The sequence below is a fragment of the Canis lupus genome, chromosome 29 (assembly GCF_048164855.1).
Source record: "Canis lupus baileyi chromosome 29, mCanLup2.hap1, whole genome shotgun sequence".
In the NCBI taxonomy this organism is placed as follows: domain Eukaryota; kingdom Metazoa; phylum Chordata; class Mammalia; order Carnivora; family Canidae; genus Canis; species Canis lupus.
This window is the reverse complement of record NC_132866.1, coordinates 29,965,545-29,982,538: the sequence shown is the minus strand read 5'-3', so window position 1 is coordinate 29,982,538 and position 16,994 is coordinate 29,965,545. Positions and strand designations below refer to the sequence as shown.

The following is a 16,994-nucleotide window of genomic DNA, read 5'->3' as shown; positions in this document are numbered from 1 at the left end:
CTCTCAGACTTGAGAAAGGGAAGAGGCATAGGGTTTGGGCTCTAATGTTCTGGGAGTCTTAGGGTTGTCACTTGCTGGACTTGTGATCTTTTGTAGCCCGTTTACCGCAGCCTCGGTTTGTGTGTCTGGAAAATGGGGATGATAGGCTTCGGCCTGCGTGCCTTTCAGCGTTGGGGGCTTCAACAGAAGCGGTACGTGTGAGAAAGCACCTATCAGATCCAAGCTCACCCTCCAACTGTCTTCAGTCTCTGCCAGTTGTAATTTTAAATTTTTTTTTATTTTTATTTTATTTATTTATGATAGTCACAGAAAAAGAGAGAGAGAGAGAGGCAGAGAGAGAAGCAGGCTCCATGCACCGGGAGCCCGACGTGGGATTCGATTCCGGGTCTCCACAAGATCGCGCCCTGGGCCAGAGGCAGGCGCCAAACCTCTGCGCCACCCAGGGGTCCCCAGTTGTAATTTTAAAACCACATTCACGCCTTTGTGAACTCGATTATAAAGATGACCGTGCTCTGTGAAAATCAAATGAGTTAGTAAATAGGAGGAAGCCGTACACACATTCTTAAGCCATGTACCTGTTGAAGAGGTGACATTAAGGCCCTAGCCCCTGTGGAGTCCATTTTCAACTGCATCTGGATTTTAAACCCTGCCCCCTGAATTTGGACACTTCCCTCCCCGCAACACACCCACCCGTCTACCCTTTTTGCTCTGTTCTAACCTTCCTTCATTACAGAAGTGCAAGTATCTCAGCACTTAACAGTTTCTTAGTTGTGTTAAATTAATGCCCGTCTCCAACAGGTCGTGTCCCCCCCCCCCCCGCCCCGCCCCCTTTCAGATACTAACTGGTGCTAAATCGGGCTCTAGTTCTGACACAATCCCGCAAACCTCGTGTGCATACTAGCTGCAACGTTGGGGTTATCTTCACCTAACTCTCTTTCTTCATAGTTAGAATTCAGAATATAAATAGTCCATATTCCAGTCTTCTGGCAGTTAAGATCTGAGACTAAGCAGGTGGCTTTTTGTCTTACTTTGTGACTTCTGCATTAACTTTTGGCCAATTAGTTGACCTCTCTAAGCCTGTTTACTAGTCTCTAAAATAGATATAATAACATTTACCTGCCAAGGTATCTATTAGGATTAAATGAGATGTGAATATAAGGAGCTTAGTAGTGCTGGTAGTAAGTGCTCATTATTTTGTTGTAATTGTTGACTGCGGTGATGATCAAAAATGATAATTTAGGTAATGTATTTCTCGAGATTCTTTTTTTTTTCCTGTAAAATGAGGTAGCTATTCTTAGCTCAAAAATACTGTAAATAGACGTTCTCAGATTGCAGTTTTTTTTTTTTTTTTAGTAATTGCACTTTATATAAAAATTATATTACGCTATTTTTTACTTTTAGAGGCTTCCAAATGCTGTTGTGAAAAGATTGTTGTTGGGATGTGCTTTGGACTGGTGCTTCATTTGTAACCTGTAGTAAGAATGTGGTTTTCTGTCTGCACATTGTAGCTTGTAGTAGAAGTTATCTATGTTTATGATTTAGTGACTATTGACTAGAAGAGAGTTTTGTAGAGCATTTTTTGTCCTTCCCCTCACCCCTGCCTTTTTTTTTTTTTTTTTTTAAAGTCAGACTATTTGACTCCAAAAATTAGTTTAGTGGGTAGGTTCCAGAAGGTTTGGTGACCTCGTTTTTGAAGGTGAAAACTTTTAGTGACATTGGTATATGTGCATTTGCAAGGAGTGAGAGTTTAGAGAAACCAAAAGAAAAATCTAATAGAGAAAACTGATCTGTTGGTCAAAGCAAAATCTTAGGGTTAAGAATTGAAATTTTTTTTTTTTTAGTTCCTACAAATGAGTGTTGACTACAAGATTTCTGCAGACTCAGATATTTAGGAAATGTTTCTTTCTTCTTTTTTTAAATTTTTATTTATTTATGATAGTCACACAGAGAGAGAGAGAGACAGAGAGGCAGAGACACAGGCAGAGGGAGAAGCAGGCTCCATGCACCGGGAGCCCGACGTGGGATTCGATCCCGGGTCTTCAGGATCGCGCCCTGGGCCAAAGGCAGGCGCCAAACCGCTGCGCCACCCAGGGATCCCGGAAATGTTTCTTTTACTCTCTTTTTGAATGTGGTATCCTCTGGCTCTGCCTTATAAATTACATCCTTATTTTTTTTAAAGATTTGTTTATTTATTTGAGAGAGATGGAATCTTAAGCAGGCTCCACCATGCTCAGCGCGGAGTCTGACGTGGGGCTCAATCTCACTACCTGAAATCATCACCTGAGCTGAAACCAAGAGTTGAATGCTTAACCAACTCTGCCACACAGGCACCCCTCATTCTTATGTTTAGTTATGAATCAGCCAGGTAACTATTTTTTCACTATAAACTTTTATACAAAACTATGGCAGTAGTTGCTTCCATTAAAATTTAGTGTACTCTGTTGTGTTATTTTTTCTTTTGTTTTAAAATTTTGGTTCATGATTTTTTTTTTTTTTACCTAGAGAAGTTTTGGAAGGTAGGCTCGTTCTCAGCTGTAGCATCTAAGTGTATGTAGTGGATATGCTCAGTTAGTAATGACTGTGCTGAATAGTTCTGAATAAAAACATTTTGTTGATTGTCATGTGTCCCTAAGGCATGCTCTCGAGAGACTATATATATATATATATATATATATATATATATATAGTATCATGGAAATAATCTAAGCTTGGAGTTAGATCAAGGTTTGAATCCAGGCTCCACTACTTAATGGTAATTGATGACTTCGATTCATATTATCATTCTGAATTCATTTTCCTATCTGTCAAACAGGGATAGTAATATCAACCCCATATGACTGAAAAGATAAGAGATTATTTGTGTGGTGTACTAACCAGCCTTAGCAAAAGGTAGATCATATTATTATTATTACTTAAATTTTTTTATTATGTTTTTCTGATAATCATTGCTTTGTTTGGTAATACATCTGCATTCATTTCCCTAATGCTTTACTTGATTAGTGTTTGTGTGTGTGCGTGTGTGTGTGTATATATGTATGTATGTATGTTTTGCTTTGTTTTGTTTTGTTAGCCAAGGTTAAGGTTGTTGACTGTGACCATAGAATCCTGAAAACACAGCAAAGCTAATTGGCCCACATGTTTGAATCTATGACCCTGTCCTCATTAGCTCCATAAGCTAACTACTCAAAAAATAGCTCACCAGAATGAATGATAAAACTGATATATTGTTGATTTGGCACTCATACACTCATTAGACAGAATTAAATGAGTTACTACCAGAAGTAAAAGTATAGATTTTTAATTATAAACCTGTATAAATATAAGACTAGTTCTCACACTTTGTATAAAACTGGGGACCTAAAGGATGATCTTTGACAGCCACTAACCTGATTTATAATTTAGACATTTCTTTTAGTTGTTGAACAGTATTTGTTGTAGACTTCTCACTTATAGGAGAAGTGAGAAGAAATGAAACTAGGCTATTCATATCTTGAAAGAGAACCCTCCTTTTACTATGTCACCCATCAGAAAATGTGCTCTTAGCTAGTGGAGAAAACATTTAGAGGTCCCCATTAATGAGCTCAGCAGGATGGATGATGCTGGTGTACTTGTAAGAGTTTATTGAATTACAGAGAAATACCAGTTGTCAGAGCTTTAGATAGAAGAGAAGTTATAGGGTGTTGCTCAGCAAGCTCTAAGCCTGAATTTGGAGTAAAACATAGACCAGTTGCTCCCAGTCGTGGTGTGTATTTTTCACCTGTCTTACGCTAGTATTCTATGAAGCTTTCCATTCTTCAAATTCACTCTTCAGTTTTATTAATATTTGTTGTCCCTCTTGTGTCTTTTTTTTTTCTTCCTTTTTATGTCAAATGTGGGATGTCAGACTAGGGATAAAAATAGAGAAGCAGGGAAGCACTGTTGGAGACAGCAGGTTCTGGTCTTTAGTATTGTGAGGGTCCTAGATAATACAGGTTAACAGATGAATATGACGATACAGATTTGTGACAGCTCCTGACCATTTAACTTGGCCCAGAGGCAAAATAGAGGCAAAAGGTATGTGGCACTTGTTAGTAGGAGATTTGCTTCTTAGAAAAGAATATATGCATAGTTCTAATATTGACTTGTAGTTGGTCTGTTTCTAGTTCTTTACCATGGAATACCAGAAGAGTTTTTAAGAAAGAAAAGAAGCACTTGGATTTAAATCGCAAGCTCTCAAATTTATTTATTTGTTTATTTATTTTTTAAAGATTTTATTTTTTTATTCATGAGAGACACAGAGAGAGAGGCAGAGACACAAGCAGAGGGAGAAGCAGGCCCCATGCAGGGAGCCTGATGTAAGACTCCATCCTGGGACTTCAGGATCACGCCCTGAGCTGAAGGCAGACGCCGAACCTCTGAGCCACGCATGGATCCCATGCTCTCAAATTTATACTGGTAGTCCAGTTTGTGTTTTCTTATCTGTAAAATAGGGATAATAATAGCAATCCTGCTTGTTTACAAAGATCAGAGGCAAAAGGTAACAAGAATGTTTTGGAAATGAGGTACTGGGTAGGTGCGGGGAAGTAACTGACTGAAGGGCAGAGTCTTTAAGAGAGGAACACAAACTCATCCATGAATTTGGGATTTCTGAAGCCTCTCTGGCCCTAAGAATTTTGAATAAGGGATTTTGTACTGGAATTAAAAACCTAGTGCCAGGAAAAGATGAATTTATTAGCCTATATTGTGGTTCTAAACTTTTTAATTCTATGAGTTTTTTCTGAACTTTTGTGCTTTCATTTCACATTTTCATTTTAGGAAAAGACCCAGAAGAAAAGAAATAGCCTTGATTTGTTTATGTGATTGGTAATTTTCTGCAACCATTCTAAATAACAGTTTCAAACTCAGTGCGACCATCTTTCAATACATTCAGAATTTCCAGTGGCTTTTTTGGCCTCTTGACTCCTCTAGTGTGAGAACCAACGATTTATTAAATATTGGAGTTGACAAGCCCCAGGAGCCATGCAGCTTTTGGTTTATGCCACCAATGCCATTAATGTGACATTGCTTTTCTTTCCCTTCTTGCCATAGTGTTTCTTGTTTGTATTGTGCTTCTTGTTTGTTTCCTTGAGTAGTCTGAAACTTTTCTTTGCTTCTGACCCTTGAGTTCAGTCAAGGAATTTATCTTTGACTTTATAATGTCATACAGTTTTAATTTTGTAAACATTTCTTGTTACTATTATAAATTCAATATGTGCTCATTACAGAGGATTTGAAAGATATATCTGTATTTTCACCATCTGGAAGTAACTGTTAACATTTTGGATTATTTCCTTCCTTTCTCTTTTCTGTGTATGTGTTTAATGTAATGCAGATACCCTTAAATTGGAATCTCTTGCTATTGTATAGAACTTTTGTATCCTAATTTTAAAAAAGTAATATGTTTATGAATAGTGTCTAGCACAACTTCTAGAATTAACATGAATTATATTCTGGGCAGTGACCTTCAAATTTGTAATCATTTTGAATGGGAAATTTAGGAGATGGGTTCAAATTCTAGCTTTACCATTGCCAAACTGAAAAACTGGGCAAGTTATAGTTTATCTCTGGGCTTTTATTATGGTAGCTGTCATGCAAACTTTCTAAGGTATTTGACAGAACAATCACTCATACACAGAAGACCTGGTCTGGTCAGTCTTTGAGATTCTTATAGTTCTGCTACTGGATGATCCCTGTGTTGAGTAATACTGAATATATCAGTATCTGTGAGGTTATTTAGGCTTCAAGGAAGAGGAGGCTCTTGAAGGAAGTGCTGGAATAACAAATTGACTGGAGAGGACAGAAGAGAGTTCCACACAGAAAGGAAGGATGGGAAGTTAGAAGCAAAAATGAGTACGATATGTGAGCAGAGACAAAAAGGGAATGTTAATAGTATTGCACAAATGAAAGGTCTGATTTTTATTGATGATGAGTAGTAATGAGATGAGATTTTTTAGGTTTATATATGTGTGATAATGAGGAAGAATTAATGGAAGGCTTTGAAGGTTAGGCTGAGGAATATAAATTTGGTCCTGTGGGTGATGGTGAGTCATATGATGAAAACAGTGAGAAAGGTTGTCCTGGCAGCTTTATGGGATAACCTCTAGTTAAGAGTGGCTGGAGAGTATTGCAATAGGACACTGGTAGAGTAATGTATAAACAAAACATGATAGCTCTTGTGGAGGAAGAACAGTAAACATGGGATTGGAAGAGCTGGAAGAATCAGGATAACTCAAAGTTTTGAGCCTGATCTAGTGAGTATATTATGGTGTCGTTGATAGTGACATTGGGAAAGGAGCTCAAATAGGCCTAGGGAGAAAGATAATGAGTGCAAGTGCTATTACAGGTTTTAGGTATTAGATAATTTGAGTGGTAGTTAAAAAAATCTGGTGCTTTAAAACTAAAGAACTTAAAAATGAATGCTCTCCCCTTTAAAATAATTTGTTTTTGAGGTCGTGCATTTATTTTAGCAAATATATTGTTTGGAATTTGTCATTTGAAACTGCTTTCAGGACCAGTTGAGTCATACAAGAAAACCAGTCTCATTACTTGGTAATCGTATCCTTTGTCTTCAAGAGAGTATTTTCTAGCTTGATCACTCATCTTATTTACTTACTTCTAAGTGATATTTGACAGTTTCTAAAAATGAATCAGCAGAGGCATAAAATTTATTACTATGGTGGATGTATAAATGACTGTAGCGTGGTTGCTGAGGACAACTTAAAAAGTCTGAAGCTGGGATAGCATCCTTAAAGTGCTAGTGCACACTGGTTAAAAGGGTAGGTTCTAGAAAGCCTAGGTTTGAATGATCTCTTTGGTACATTAGTTAAGTGTCTTGAGCAAGTTATTTGTGTCTCAGTTTCCTCATTTTTTAAAATGGGTATGGTGATAATACTCCCTACCTCATAGGATTGTTGTTGAGATTAGCTCTTGTGCTTACAACAGTGCCTCACAAATATTAAGAGCTCAGTAAATATTAGCCATCTATTAGTATCACAACCACCACTATTATTGCTATTGTCACTATTGTATTATCTGTTTTTTTTTTTTTAAGATATTATTTATTTGACAGCACACAAGTTGGAAGAGGAACAGAGGGGAGAGGGGGAAACAGACTCCTTGCTGAGCAGGGAGTCTGATGTGGGGCTCAATCCCGGAATTCTGGGATCTTGACCCAAACAGAGAGCAGATGCTTAACCTACTGAGCCACCCAGGTGCCTCTCTGTTTTGTTTGTTTTGAAAATCACTTATGTTCCTGTTTAGTTATATCTCATAGAAGTGAAATGATAGGCAGCTGGAGATAAAACTAAAACACAAAAGATCTGACATAGAGAGATGTGGGGTGGGTTGTTTGTTTTTTAGAATGTTGGCCTAGAACCCAGTGGGAGAAGAGTAGAAAAGACCCAGGGCGGAATATTGGGAAATACTCCTAGAAAGGGGTTGGGAGGCAGAAAAGGGGCTGGCAAAGGAGCAGATGGAGATAACAGAGACTTAAACATCATAGAATTGTATTTCTCTTAATGTCAGATATTCCAAAAGTAGTCCAGGACTGGTCTGATTGATTTGTTAGGGTGTCATGTTGCTTCTCTTCTGTGCATGGATTCTGTTCTTTTCCAAAGTCACTTTATGGTCTAGACAGTTACTGGAGCTCCAGCTGTTTTATTTACATTCCAATCGTCAGAAGGGAGGAAGAAGAGAACACATCTCCTTCCCTTTGAGGATATTTTACCATTTATGCTTATATTCCATTGGTGAAAATTACTCACTTAGCCATACCTTTCTGCTGGAGAGGTTGGGAAACGTAGCCTATCTTGAGTGGTCAGAGCCTGGGCATAAAGTACAGGAACAATGAGGGTAATCCAAGTGTAGCTAGATGAAGAATATAGGGTAGATAACACAGTTAATTGTCTTTAGGGCACTTTGTCATTATTGGTAATCCTTAACAGAGTTTCTACACATTGGAAAACTGTGAGTATAAAACCACTCTTGTCAGATTGGTTCAACAATATTTCGTTTTTAGGATGTAATCCTTCATGAATTCTTGTTTAATAAGGATTATCAATCCCTTATAAGGAAAAAATTGTATGTACGTGTATACTTGTGTGTATACAAATAAACATACTGTGTGTGGATTTTTATAGACTTCCTCTTTTAACATTGGCATCGGCCTAAATTACTTCATATGGCAGCAGTGTGCAGTAAAATGATGGTAAATAAGCCTCTAATACTTCTGTAGTTTTAAGCCTATAATTTTACTTCGCTTTCCATCCACTCTCCAGTTTGGTTGTTTTGGGCAATGTTTTAATCCATCTCTGTCCTTTTATATTACTGCTCTCTCTCACTGCTGTTAATTGTACTTTCCAAAATAGATAAATGGGCAAATTTAATTAAATGTGTTATTTGCATTCTCCTGATCAGTAATGAATTTGTAAGTAAGATCAGACCTACGATCTTTCTAGTATAACAATTACTGAATTCTGTCTGTCTACTCAAGTGTTAATTATTTGCCTTAAAATTGTTTTATTTTTAAAGCCTCTAGATTTTGTATATTTGTGTTCTTTTAGCATTGGAAATATGAAGGTCTTCCCAAAAAGAGGAAGAACTTTTTTCCCCAAAGATTTTTTTTAATTCCTTTCAATTGAAAACGTCTTATTTATATATTTTTGAATGAACAATACATTTAAGATAAATTCATCAGTTGCTTTTTTTATATTTTATCAACAGACATATCATTTAAAATAGACAAGTTTTAAAAGTCAAACAGTAAAAAAAAAAAAGGATTTATAACAAAATATAGTGAATCCCTGTGTACTCTTTGTTTCCTTCCTGAAGGGAACGACTTTCAGCCACTTTTTTCATTATATATTGAGTTTCTATTATGGGAGAGAAATATGTCCTGTTCTTAAACTGTCATTACCATTACTATTTCTCCTTTAGCTTCCCAATTTAGTTGTTATAATATTCAATGAAATGAGATAGTTAATGTTGTATTTACATTATTATGGCTGTACAAATTTTATTTGCTGATAGTGTCTGAAATAGTAGCCTTTCAGGGCAGTTTTCCACAAATCAGTCACAGTAATCTGTCAGTTCCAATTTTCTTACCTTTTAAAAAAAAATTTTGGCAACTTCTCTTCTGGAGACCTTCACTGTCCTCTTATCTGAGCCTACTTCACAGCCCTTTTCCTGGGAAGATTTCCCCTTGTTATCTTTATACTTTTTTTCTCCTTTTCAGTTTGATTTTTACTTTTTTCATCATTTACCCTCTTGCTTAGGTAGAGCACATCCTCTAATAGTTGTGTTGGATTAAAAACGTGTTACTGTGGCAGAGAACATGGGGATGACAGCCTCCAACATGCCTGACTCCTATAGTTTCAGTCTGGATCAGGTGCCTTCTACTTTTGGTGCAGTTTGCATCCTGGAATCCAGAAATGTCCATTCACCAATATTCCTTCACTACTCTCTTGTTGGATTTCCTGTTTTCCATATTCTGTGCCTTTCTTTGTTTTGGTTTATTTCTTCATTTGGTGTCAAAGGATGGTGAGACTATCACTCACTATCTAGAATACCTCATCAGGCCAATCTTCTTGAACAAAGCAGATTGTTAAACATAGTGGTTTGGGAAGTGTAGAGTTCAGGGATTGGAAGATTTTAAGAGGTGGAAGTGGGTTAACATCTGTAGAAGCGTGGCTACTTGGGTGACATTGTTTATTGGTTGGCACTTCGGAATGTGTTTATTGGAGTGAATCTGTCCCTTATTGTTTGACTTGTAAAAGAGTGCCTGCTGGATTAAGTTGGCCTTATCAATTGAATGGATTTAAAACTGGTTCTTCTGGCAATTTACCATGGCTGCAAACAATCTGTTTTTTCCTAAATTTTTAGAACTTTAAATTTTCAGTTATCTGGTAATTTTCTAAGAAAATATACATGGGAGGTCATTTTTTGAGCCTTTCCATGTCAGAGTGTCTTTTTTTCTCCTGTATTCACATTTGATAAATATAGTTTGGATGAGTGTAAAATTCTAGATTGAAAATGTTTTTCTTTGGAATTTTGAAGGCATAGTTTTTTCTTCTTGTCCTTTATTGCTGTTGAGAAGGCCTCAACAAATGTAAATCCTCTTATTTGGACCTACTTATTGGAAACTTGTTGAGTTTCTTCTTTGTTCCAGTATTCTGAAATTTAATTAATTAAAAAAGATTTTATTTATTCATGAGAGACACAGAGAGAGAGGCAGAGACATAGGCAGAGGGAGAAGCAGCCTTCCTGCAAGGAGTCCAATGCCCTGGGACTTGATCCCAGATACTGGGATCATGCCCCAAGCCCAAGCCAAATGCTCAGCTCTTGAGTCATTCCTAGTATTCCAAAATTTAACAGTGATGTGTCTTGGTGTGGGTCCGAGTCTCTTTTTATGTAGTGCTGAATATTTGTAGTTGCTCCGAGGTCCTTGTAATCTATAGCAATTTGCATTTTTTGGGAGCTGGTGTGTGGGGATGGAGGTGGGGAACCATAGATCTTAGCTTTTAACAGGGTCACTTAATCACCCTGTTTTAAAGACCTCTGCACTTTTAGTCATCCTGTGAACCAGAGATCATCCTTTTTTTTAAAAAATGGCCTTTTTTAATTATTTATGATAGTCACAGAGAGAGAGAGAGAGAGAGAGGCAGAGACACAGGCAGAGGGAGAAGCAGGCTCCATGCATCTGGGAGCCCGACGTGGGATTCGATCCCGGGTCTCCAGGATCGCGCCCTGGGCCAAAGGCAGGCGCTAAACCGCTGCGCCACCCAGGGATCCCTTAAAAAATCTTTGTCAGTTTGATGGGCAAAAAAAGGTACATTTATTTGCATTTCTCTGCTAACTGATGTGATTTATTTTTTCTTTGCTGGTTTACTTTTTATCCATCCAACCATCCATTCAGTATATTCTTGCTGAGCATCCACCATGTGCCATCCTGTAAGTTAGAACTATAGTAATGACTAGAAGTTGATCATCTTTTTGTTTTTCATCATTTGTATTATTTTGTTTTATCTCTCTCTCTTTTTAAAAGATTTTATTTATTTGAGTAGCACACAAATTGGGAGAGGGGTGAAGGGAGAGGAAGAAGCAGACTTCCTGCTGGGTAGGGAGCTCCCCGCCCCCACCCCCACCCCCGAAAAGGGGCTCAATCCCAGTACCCTGGGATTATGCCCTGAGCCGATGGCAGGTGCTTAACTGACTGAGCCACCCCAGTAACTGCCCTCTCTTTTTTAAATGGCATATGATAGGCATTTTTGCCCTCTCAGACTAGTTTTCACAGGACTGAGAATGAGAAAAGATGACATTTTTTTATTCTGTTTGGTTGATGAGCTTCTAAGAAGTATTTTTGTCATTTGTGTTTATCTTCATTGTACATTCTGTGGTAGGTAAGCTCTTAGTATTCATGAAATGAGATAATGAAAGTTAACTGCATAGATTGGTGTCAAAGAAGTGATAATTATATATTTTTATAAAAATAACTTTTATTATTATTTTCCAGGTGAGGTTGCTGTTTCTCAGAAGGAAATCTTTGTACTGCTTGCCTTTTAGAGAAAATCTATCTGCTTGTTCTAGAGTTTTATTATTCAAAAATTAAATGTCATTTATTTGGTAAGTCAGTTGACGACTTCATGCATATATTAGAGAAGTATTTATTTATTCTAAATATTTGTTTGCTTGCTTATATTTTTTTTTTTAAATTTTTATTTATTTATGATAGTCACACAGAGAGAAAGAGAGGCAGAGACACAGGCAGAGGGAGAAGCAGGCTCCTTGCACCAGGAGCCCGATGTGGGATTCGATCCCGGGTCTCCAGGATCGCGCCCTGGGCCAAAGGCAGGCGCCAAACCGCTGCGCCACCCAGGGATCCCTGCTTGCTTATATTTTGTTTCTTTAGTGTCATTTTATTTGTAACTCTCATGTGAAACAAGTTTGCAAGTGGCAATTTCCTGAAGGACTTAAGGTCTCAAAGATTTTCTTCTGTTTACTGTTGTTCTTAATTTTGGTGTTTGTTGTAAAGGGAACAAAGGCTGGTTAAATATTAGCGTTAGTTCTCAGAGCTGGAATACTAGCTTTGCTCTTTTCAGTCTCCTCCTACCTGTAAGAACTGAGAATTGACATCCTTCCCGTAAAGCTTTAGAGCTTCCCCCTCTCATTTATACAGGGAGCAGTAAAGAAGCTGTGTTATTGTGGAGCTTTGAAGAGTTGATTCAGGAAGAATAGATGGTCAATTTTATCTTCAGTAAAGCATAATGAAGCAGAATGAATAATACTATCAAATTAGAAATGAAAAATAATGAGATATTTAGTGAAACTGATTTTATTTTTTAAAAGATTTTTAAAAAAAATTTATTCAAGAGAGACAGAGACAGAGGCAGAGGGAGAATCAAGCTCCATGCAGGGAGCCCGATGTGGGACTTGATCCTGGGACTGCGGGATCATGACCTGAGCCGAAGGCAGACGCTCAACTGCTCAGCCACCCAGGTGTCCCTGATTTTGTTTCATATTACGCTGTAGGTGTTTTTTTTTTTGTCATGTATGTATGTGTGTGTGTGTGTGTGTGTGTGTGTATATATATATATATATATATATATATATATATATATATATATATATGGTTTTTTTCCTGGAAGACCAGTAAGTTGATATGACCACTGTTTTGTAAGAGGTTCTTCTTACCCATGTCCTCTTAAATGATCTTCTCAATCTATCTCTGTTTTTTTTTTTTTTTAAAGATTTTATTTATTTATTTATTCACGAAAGACACACACGCACAGAGAGAGAGAGAGAGAGAGGCAGAGACACAGGCAGAGGGAGAAGCAGTCTCCATGTAGGGAGCCCAGTGTGGGACTCGATCCTGGGACGGGATCACGCCCTGGGCGAAAAGCAGGCGCTAAAACTCTGAACCTACTCAGGGATCCCTTCTATTTCAGCTTCTGATTCTTATGTGTCACCAGTGTTAACTGGGAAACTGATATGTAGGGTGAAGGCTTTAGTGGTAACAAGAGAGTTAGTCACAGCAAATGTCGGAAGATTATTTTACTTAGGTGCTGCTAAAGCATTTGGCAAAAAATTGGAAACTATAATGAAATGATACTGGTGATTTGCAGAATTTTCTATTAAATGGTTTTACACAGCAGCATATAATGAAAAGTAAATATTGATGTTGAGAGCTGAGCTTAAGTATTCTCAAATAGAATCTAAGGATGAGGAGCAGCTACAGAAAGGGAAATAATATTCTCCTTTCATATCTTTTTTGGTAGTTTCTTTGCTTATGTTAGCATCAGAAAGCTGACTTTTGATTTTTCTAGAGTTGTGTCTGTGGCTTGTGTGAGCAGAGGCATGGGATTTCATTGTGCACGAGTCTGAAATGGCTCTGATCTTAGAGCATACCAAAGTGAGTTTTAATCTTGGTTATTTAAAATCTCCTTGTACCTGTCTTATTAGGAGTATTATTTTTTTAAGAAGAAACTAATTTGCAGCTGGCTATAAAGAGTGACATTGTGTCCGAGAAAATGCTGTACTAACACACTGCGTTGTCCCACAAGAGTACTTCTCAAGTCCCTGAACGCAGTGCTGACAATCTGTGATGGCCTGTGAATTGTTGGCCAGCAGAGTGAAGTTGTAAGTCGTGTGTAAGTTACAGAGAAGATGGGGAGGGGAACAAATGAGAAAAGAGCGGAGTAACTTGGGTTTTGTAAGTAGCTTGAATGGAAGCTATTGTTAGCTCTGCTAAAATGACTCTGAAATGAATAGCCAGAGTGTGTGTGGGGAGGTTGGTAGAATAGAAAATTGTGCGTTTCACTTTTCCTTTCAGAGTGTTATTGTTTCGTTCTGTCATCAAAACTATAAGGCTAGATGGTCTGTTGATGAAAGTATGGATTGGATAGATTTAAATTTTTGAAGACACTCGAAATACTACTTCATGCCAGGAAATGAGACTTATAAAAGTCAGGGTGGTAGGGATGGAACTTATCTTTTCCAGGAATTATTATAATGGTAGTAAGGCCAGTTACCATATCTAGATCCAGAATGACTGGGCCTTTATCTCAGACAACTGTATATCCTGTTATTTATTTACATATTAGATTTTATATACACATACCACCAACTGGTGTTGTTTCAGAAACATTTGGCCAGCTAGAGCAGTCTTCATTGGACATCAAGGCATGGGTTTCTGAGTATTTCTGGATTGTGGAAATAGAGTTTAATATGGGGCAGATTATGGTTCAGTATGGTTCAGCCTTTGCCTCTAGCTAGACTAGTTTCTGTAACTGTCTCCAAAATAGCATTGTTTGACTTACTGCCTCCTCATATTGTTGAGGGTATTCCTTTTCCTTGGAATGTCTCCCCCTGATTCTCTTCTCTGTACCAGCTTATCCAGGCCTGGCTCCAATTCTGCCTACTTTATGACATCGTCAGCCATTCCAGGCCCTTAGTGATTTTTCTCTTTCTGTTTTTTTTTTTTTTTTTTTTTTTCTTTCTTTCTTTCTTTCTTTCTTTCTTTCTTTCTTTCTTTCTTTCTTTCTTTCTTTCTTTCTGGGTTTTTATTATTTACTGCTTTTCTCTTTGCCTGTAATATATTACCTTCATATTTTTTTGAAAAAAATTTTTTTTTACCTTCCCCATTAGGTGGGGACAACTTAAAGGGGAGGTTACATTATTCATGTGGTTCAAATCATGTTATATTATTGTAGTCTTACTTTATAATCTTCACCGTCCCAGCATAGATCTCAATACATTATCTGCACTTAATAAATATTTGGCTCTGAGAAGATGCTGTTACCTATTGTTAGCTTTTCAAGTCTTTAACATTTATCTTTCTTTTTGTATCATAAAAATAATAGATATTAGAATGCAGTTTAAGTACCTGATTCATGTTTGTTCAGTACACTATACTTGGAATGCCTTCTGTAGGGCTCTATACAGGCTTCCTGATTTTTAAAAGAGCATTGCTCTGAAGATATATTCTAAGGTAATTACAGTATTTGTTATTCTTGAATCTCTAATTAATAAACCTTTAGTCTGGGGCAGCCCGGGTGGCTCAGTGGTTTAGCACCACCTTCAGCCCAGGGCGTGATCCTGGAAACCTGGGATCAAGTCCATGTCAGGCTTCCTGCATGGAGCCTGCTTCTCCCTCTGCCTGTGTCTCTGTCTCTCTCTGTCTCTCATAAATAAAAAACAAAACAAAACAAAACAAAAAAACAAGAAAAACCTTCAGTCTGCATTTAGGAGAAGCTCTTATTTGTTAATTTTCTAATTTTTTTCTATGTCTGCCTTGAAGTGAAACTTCTTTTGGTTTCTCAGATTCTTATCAGCTACATTTGGCCTTCACACTTGCTAGTATAGCTACAAGGAGGGAGGAGAGACAGAGTTATAACTATTTCTAACATAGGGATTCCATCCCCTTTGCAATTCTTCTCTTACTGCTACTGCACTTTTTGTTTTGTTTTGTTTTTAAAGCTCTTCTCTGCTATCTGTTGTTTTACCCATCTTTTGGAGGGGATTTATTTACTTTAGAGAAAGTATCCATGAACAGGGGGAGGGGTGGAGGGAAAGGGAGACAAGCAGATGCCCCAATGAGTGGGGAGCCTGAACATGGGGCTCAGTCCCAGGACCCCAGGATCATGACCTGAGCCAAAACCAGATGTTTAACTGACTTAGCCACCCAGGTGCCCCTACCCCAATTTTTAGAAGGCATATATTCTAGTCTACTATAGTAGTTAAGTGCAGGGACTTTGGAATCCTAGCCGATGCTTGGAAGCTGTGTGATTTTAAGTAACTTAAATTTCAGATTTCTTATCTGTAAAATTGGGATAATCCTAGCTACTCTTAGTTTGTAATTGGCATCAAATGAGGTAATGTATACAACAGCACAGGTTAAGCCTAGTAGCTTCTACTTTCAGAGTTTATTGTGTGGTTTATTAGCATTAGTCTGTGATTCCTAAAGGAAAGAAAGATCAAGTTTTAATGCATGTCACATTTGAGGTGCAGCCCTAAAGTCTTGTCTGTTTTAACTCTCTTGTCAACTCTAGGATATCAGTGACTGGAACCCGGGATAGACCCAGGAGAGGAACTAATTTCTAATAAGTCCAGAAATACAGATCAACCTCCAGTGTCTGGTAGGAAAAGAAATGTTAGGAGGGAGTTTTTTTTTCTCTTTTCCCATCACCAGGTATATATGCAGAGTAAGAAGCAGAGTTTTCTCTCCACCTTTCTCCTACATGTTATATTGCTTTTGTTCAGTTATATTAAAGTTTTGTCTGACTGCCTTTTGAGGTGTTCAGTAATAGGTGTACTAACATTAAACTTCGAACAGTTAAATTGTGAACTATGGGGCTACCATGTCAGTGGTGTGTGAAAGAGACTAAGCTTCAGACCGTTTCCCAGCCTATAAAGCGTGAAATCAGTTGGTGCCGATGCATGGCGACTCTAGTCACTGGAGTGTAAAATAACTTGAGGACATGAATTGTGTTTAGTTGTGAGAAAAACCTTTTCATGCCATAGTTTGTTTATATATTTTGCTGTCCCTACGATCCTACTGGAATCATGTATCCTGTATACAGTTTCATTGTCTTAATACTCAGATTTTTCATGAAGTACTTCTTCCAGTTATGCAAACTATATTCTTGTGCAACTGCATGCAGAGTGGCAAAGGCTATACATCTCCAAAAGAGACTTAATACCAAAATACTGTAACTATTATATCCTGTTTAAGATAACATCTGAAAAGAACATCTTCAGTAGGTATTTGATATACAAGTTTCTTCTGTTTTTAGACTCAGATTTGAAAGTGCACTCTCCATTCTGCTTTGAAGCTTTTTCCAGTCTAAGAATTGTGTTACCAGTTTCACTGGTTGCTGTTCCCATGTTCACATGTGCCTCTGGAGAAAGGGAAGTATGTAGAGAAGGATATATTTTCAAATGGTTGGGGAGTTGGTAGGAAGAAGTATAGAGATTATTCTTAT

The 16,994-nt window shown here is 37.6% G+C and overlaps 1 protein-coding gene and 1 long non-coding RNA gene across 15 annotated transcripts in view; one reads left to right on the top strand and one right to left on the bottom strand.

Annotated features, from left to right (window-relative positions):
* R3HCC1L (R3H domain and coiled-coil containing 1 like) overlaps window positions 1-16,994 on the top strand; it is a 79,564-nt gene that overhangs the window by 727 nt on the left and 61,843 nt on the right. For 4 of the 14 annotated variants that reach the window (XM_072805760.1, XM_072805763.1, XM_072805769.1 and 1 more), the window contains exon 2: window positions 97-191. The exons of 8 other annotated variants lie outside the window; for them this stretch is intronic. The gene's annotated coding sequence lies outside the window, so the exon portion shown is untranslated. Of the gene's footprint in view, window positions 1-96; window positions 192-11,527; window positions 11,638-16,061; window positions 16,149-16,994 lie in introns of those variants that run through there. 2 more of the 14 variants (XM_072805758.1, XM_072805762.1) reach the window with 2 other exon arrangements.
* On the bottom strand, window positions 4,203-14,422 carry LOC140621035 (uncharacterized). The gene is made up of 3 exons (XR_012020758.1): window positions 14,331-14,422; window positions 7,792-7,884; window positions 4,203-4,458 (listed from the first exon to the last, which is right to left on the bottom strand). It is a non-coding gene; the product is annotated as an uncharacterized lncRNA (long non-coding RNA).